Raw genomic sequence first — 6,236 nt, 5'->3', positions numbered from 1 at the left:
TTTACAGCTTGCACTTGGACCTTGGCCTGGATTGTTCACACTAGAGCAACCAAATGCTGCACGAAACCCGCTCAACTGGTTTACTTCATTCCAGGTTCTCTAATACTCCAGGAAGCCAGCAGCCACCCTGAACTTCAACGTCCATTTACACACACACACACACACACACACACACACACACCACCACCACCACCACCACCACCACCACCACCACCAGGGTCCCCACAATATAGTACACATGAATGATCTCCGACATTAAAGTAGGGGTTGAGGGTGTAGCCCAGTTGCCTGCTTAGCATAACCATGGCCCTGAGTCCTATCCCTAGCACCTCGTGGACAGAATGTGGCAATGAGAAAACCAGTCTTTTCCATTGCATAGCACCAGCTTGCTCTGGGGGCTTGTGATAGCTCTTCTCTGACAACAAAATGAGCCAATTCAAGTCAAATTAAAGTATAAAGGCAGGTTTATTGGGGGCAGCTCTCAGGTGGGGTCACCAGTCCCAAGGAACCGGGCCAGGGAAGAGGGAGACAGAAAAGGGGGGCAGAGAGAGAAGAGAGAGGAGAGAGGAGAGATCTAAAATGTCTGGATTATAAAAAAAAGTGAAGAGCCTCTGGGGAAGAGGAAGTCCAGCCCCTGGGCTGCAAAGTTCAGGTAGGGACTGAGGGGTGCTGGGAGGCCAGGTCTGCGTCTGGGTGTTAAATAGGAACCTCAGCCACTTGTTCCACATCCGAATCCCAACAGTTCGAATAAGAAATAGCCCATAGGAGCCGGGCGTGGTGGCGCATGCCTTTAATCCCAGCACTCGGGAGGCAGAGGCGGGCGGATCGCTGTGAGTTCGAGACCAGCCTGGTCTACAAAGTGAGTCCAGGGCAGCAAAGGCTACACAGAGAGACCCTGTCTCGAAAAACCAAAAAAAAAAAAAAAAAAAAGAAATATCCCATAGTCTCAAGCATTTGACTATGTGGTCCCTACTTGGTGGCACTGTTTTGGTAAATTTAGGAGGCGTGGCCTTGCTGGAGGAAGTCATTGGGGGTGCACTTTGAAGGATCAAAGTCTAGTGCCATCCCAGGCTAGTCGTCTTCTTCTTCTTCTTCTTCTTCTTCTTCTTCTTCTTCTTCTTCTTCTTCTTCTTCTTCTTCTTCTTCTCCTTCTTCTTCCTCTTCTTGTCCTTCTTTTTAGACATACTTATTTATGTATACAGTGCTCTGCCTGCATGACAGGGCCTTAGGTCACATTCTAGATGGTTGTGAGCCACCATGTGGTTGCTGGGAATTGAACTCAGGACCTCTGGAAGAGAAGTCAGTCAATGCTCTTAACTTCTGAGCCATCTCTTCACCCTCTTTTATTTTTATTTTTATTTTTTGGTTTTTAGAGACAGGGTTTGTTCGTGTAGCCTTGGCTGTCCTGGACTCAAGGCTGGCCTTGAACTCCCAGGCGTGCACTACCACGCATGGCCACTGTGCTTCTTAGTTGTGGTGCATGTCTTTGAGCCTAGCGCTTGGGATGCAGAGGCAGGAAGATCTCGGGTCATGAGTTCGAAGCCAGCTTGGTCTACACAGTGAGTTCCCAGGACAGCCAGAGCTACACAGAGAATCCCTGTCTCAAACAAAACAACAACAAGAAGGAGAATTGGTATTCTATGAACCTCTCTCACCTCGTGAAACTGTTGTGTACATGTCTGAGTGCCCAGCCTCCGTGCCGAGCAATCCTAGGACTCAGCGTTGTCACACCCTTCTCCTTGTGGGGACTGTTAATCAGCCAAGTGTCAGATTGTGAGGCCAAGTGCCTGCCAGTGGGGTGACACAGTCACTACCCTGAGTTAGGCAGGACCACTAGGAGTTTAGGGCTAACCTGGGCTATGCAATGAACTTGAGGTCAATGTTTGCAATATAAAATTTTGTCTATAAATTAATTAATTAGTTAGCTAATTAGTTCATTGGACTGGAGAGCTGGCTCAACAGGTAAGAACACTCGCTTCTTGTTGGGGACCAGAGTTCAGTTCCCTGCACCCAAAGCAGACGGCTTGCAGTCCACCTCTTATAGCTCCAGATCAGGGAATCTGACGCCTGTTGGCCTCTGCAGTCATAGGCACATCCCCACACACAAGTGCATGGTAAAAAATAAAAAATAAATAGGTCGCTAGAGAGGTAGCTTAGTGGTTAAAAGTGTGTACTGCCCTTGCAGAGGAACAGGGTTCAACTCTCTGCATCGTCAGGAGATGCTTTATAACCTGTCACTCCAGCTGCAGGGAGATCTGAGGCCCTCTTATGTGTGTTTTGTATGTAGGCACTGTACTCGGGTATACAAACTCACCCACCCACACATGTAATGAAAAAATTTAAAGTAAATTTTATTTATTTATTTATTTATTTTTTGATTTTTTTTTCCGAGACAGGGTTTCTCTGTGTAGCCTTGGCTGTCCTGGACCCTTTTTGTAGACCAGGCTGGCCTCGAACTCACAGCAATCCACTTGCCTCTGCCTCCCGAGTGCTGGGATTATAGGCGTGTGCCACCACCCCTGGCTTACCTTGATGCTTTTATGTAGTTGAGTCTGATGATCTTTAGCTGATGGCGTCTGGGTAAAGTGTCTTTTTAGGGAGGCTCAGCACCCCAAAACCAGGTAATTTGTCTAATATTACAAGTTAGCAGTGGAGAGAACCTTTGCACCAATAATGCTGTTCGCTCAGGCCGTGACAGAGATTGCTGCCTTCCAAGAAGTGGGAAGGAGGGACTCCAAGCAGTGTGTGAGTGTGTGCGTGTGTGTGTGTGTGTGTGTGTGTGTGTGTGTGTGTGTATGTGTGTGTGAGTATGAGTGTGTGTGAGTGTATGTGTGAGTGTGAGTGTGTGTGAGTATGTGTGAGTGTGTGTGTGTGAGTGTGTGTATGTGTGAGTGTGTGTATGTGTGAGTGTGTGTATGTGTGAGTGTGTGTGAGTGTGAGTGTGTGTATGTGTGAGTGTGTGTGTGTGAGTATGAGTGTGTGTGTATGTGTGAGTGTGAGTGTGTGAGTGTGAGTGTGTGAGTGTGAGTGTGTGTATGTGTGAGTGTGTGTATGTGTGAGTGTGAGTGTGGTGTATGTGTGAGTGTGTGTGTGTGTGTGTGTGTGTGTGACAATGTAAGCAGTTGGGAAATTAGCTGTAGGTGACAAGGGATCTGAAATGACAAGGTCCATTCATTTCCAAAGGCCAGTTAGACTGACAGCGCCTTGGCGGAGAGAGGATGGGCGGGAGGGGGATGGGGACAGCATTAACCAGGAGCTTGCTGCTGGGAGGGAGGCAAGGACAGAACTCAAAGTCACCTTCAAGGAGGGAGCCCTCCAGAAGGGAGAAATGAAAAGCTTCTCAGAATCCCCAAGAGTCTGATCACATCAGCTTCCCGCCTGATTCCTCACCCCCACCCCTGTAGCGGCTCCACACTTGGACTCTGATGCCCTGTCCCAGGCACAGCGCTCTTTCTTTCAAGGAAACTTTCAGAGATTTAACTGGGGTTTGACATCTCACAGAACAAGCCTCCCAGGAGTTAGCCTTGCCCTTCTTTACACCTTTAACCTTGAGGTGGCAGTGTGAGGTTTTCTAACTGGGATGAGGGGTGGGGGGACGGAGGTTGGGGCTGGGGCGGGGACATGTGGATTCCTCCATGCAGTACTGTATATGGCCACTAGGTGGCGGCTCTGCACTATTAATACCAGCGGCTGTTGCCCAATAATCCTGGGCCCTTCCTTCCACTACACCCTGATTTTGAGAGCGGAGGCCGACCCAGAGTGTACCCGGGTCTGTGTCAGCCACACTCTGAGGAGAAGGGGCACCTTTATCATCCTTTCTGTATCCTGCTGTCCTGGAGTCCTTCCTAACTCTCTCTCCTCTTGTAACAGCCCCTTCCAGGGTCTCCACCTTCACACAAACCAGTGTGTCCTGAGCTCTGCCAGAATGACCTTCTGAAGCACAAAAGTTGTTCACCATGATGGCTGGAAAGAACATGGCCTCCGACTCAGGGCCCCACCCTCAGACTCTGTGCTGTTCTATCCTGGACTTCTCCAAACCTAAGCAGGTACCACATTTTTAAAAAAAAATTTTTTAAGCCAGTCACTGTAGTGCACATTAGTGTTTTTATTGTTGTTGGTTGGTTGGTTGGTTGGTGGGTTTTTCGAGACAGGGTCTCTCTGTGTAGCCTTGGCTGTCCTGGACTCGCTTTGTAGACCAGGCTGGCATTGAACTCACAGTGATAGGCCTGCCTCTGCCTCCTGAGTGCTGGGATTAAAGGCTTGTGCCACCACGCCCGGCTGATAGTGTACATTTGTAATCCCAGCAGTGGGAAAGTGGGTGCAAGTGTTTCTCTGGGGTTCACTGGCCAGCCAGCCTAGCCTAATGGATGAGTCCCAGGCTAGTGAGAGTCGATGTCTCAAAATAAGGTGGACAAAGCCTGAGAAACAACACCTGATTGTCCTCTCCTTACACACAAACACACACACACACACACATACACACACACACACACACACACACACACACACACACACACAATCTCAGCTTACAGTGATAAAAGTCAAAAGTTAATGGTTTCTGTCAAATTGATTTCAGGATCCTTTTATCCCGAACTTTTCGGAGTTGTAAGGCAAGTCGAGAGGGGCCTCAGCATGCGCAGGACACAGGTCTCTCTTAGGGCGCTGTGCATACAAACACAAACATCAAACAGAGCAAATCCCAACAAGAATACACTTTAGCCAGGTGTGGTGGTCCTCTGTCACCCCTTACTTGGGAGGCTAAGGTAGAAGGAACAAGAATTCAAGGCTAAATTTAAAAAGCCTATTGATGGTGACACATGCCCTTAATCCCAACACTCAGGAGGCAGAGGCAGGCAGAGTTTGAGGGCAGCCTGCTCTACAGAGTGAGTTCTTGGACAACCAGGACTACACAGAGAAACCTTGTCTCTCAAACAAAACAAAACAAAACAAAACAAAATTGGGGCCAAGTGTGGTGGGTGAGGACACAGCCTAGCCATCCATCAGTGAGGACTCGGCCCAGCCAAGCCCTGAACAGCATCCACTAGACCGAAGGTCAGACTGTGCCTCATGGTCCCAGCAGCCGCACCATTGGCTCCCTCTGCCCGATGCTCCTCCCTCCCCCCCCCCCATGGGACAGACAGTGTGGTGCTCACATCACAGAACTGGCATGCACGCCAGGCAAGCCCAGCCACCCACCTCCACCCCTGACCCCCAAGGCTGCTTCTTTTTCTGCCACCTGCATGGACCCCCAGGATGTGCCGAGTGCCCAGTAAATGCTCTCTGCATTGGCTTTGAAGAAGCAACCCTCAGGTTCAGGGGTTATTACCTGCCCTTGCTGCAGCCATGCCTCTCCATGGCTGGGACTGGGGAGGAGGGGTTTGTCAGCCTGGCCGATACAGAGTAATGCAAGCTCCAAGGGCTCTCGTGTCCTCCTCCAAGCATGTGGTGCACGTAAACTCAGACAACACCCACATACACATGTATTTTGTTTTCTTTTTACATGTATGAGTGCTTTGCCTGCACGTATGTATGGATTGTGTGCTTGCTTGTGGGGGTGATGTAAGGGCATTAGATCTCCTGGAACCAGAGTTAGAGTGTCTGCAAGACCCCATCGGGGTGTTAGGAACTGACCCTGGGTCCCTGCAAGAGCAGCAAGGGCGGCTGACCACTGAAGCATTTCTCCTGCTCCAATTTTTTAAAAAAGTGAATAAATAAATAAATAAATAAATAAATAAATAAAACCGGTTGTCTGGCAAGAGTGGTCTGGACACAGGATGAGGGGGTCCAGCTTCCTTCACTCCTGATCTGTGTACTCTCCAGGTGTGACAGGACCCAGCCAGGAGGAAACTCAGGGAGCAGGAAGTGAGACCAGTAGTGACATCCAGAGCCCTGAGCTGCTCCCAAGGTAGCGTGGCGTGGATCTGGGCTCAGGGTACTCTGAGGCACTGGGCCAGGATGAGTGGGTCAGGACCAACATGGCAGTACAGATAGACCAAAGAGAGGCCAGCCAGAACCCAAAGTCAGGAAGCCCCTTTCTCTTTCTGTCCATCTTCCTCCTCCTCCTTTCCCTCCTCTTCCTCTTCCTCCTCCTCCTCTTCCTCCTCCTCCTTTTCCTTTTCCTCGTCTTCTTCTTCATTGTTGTTTTGGTTTTGGGGGGTGTTTTGTTTTCTTTGGTTGTTTGGTTTCTTTGTATGTATTTTTAAAGGGGTTTTTGAGACCAGGCTGGCCTTAAACTC

This window comes from Acomys minous (assembly GCF_964271855.1).
Source record: "Acomys minous genome assembly, chromosome: 12".
In the NCBI taxonomy this organism is placed as follows: Eukaryota; Metazoa; Chordata; class Mammalia; order Rodentia; family Muridae; genus Acomys; species Acomys minous.
This window is presented reverse-complemented; position numbering follows the sequence as displayed.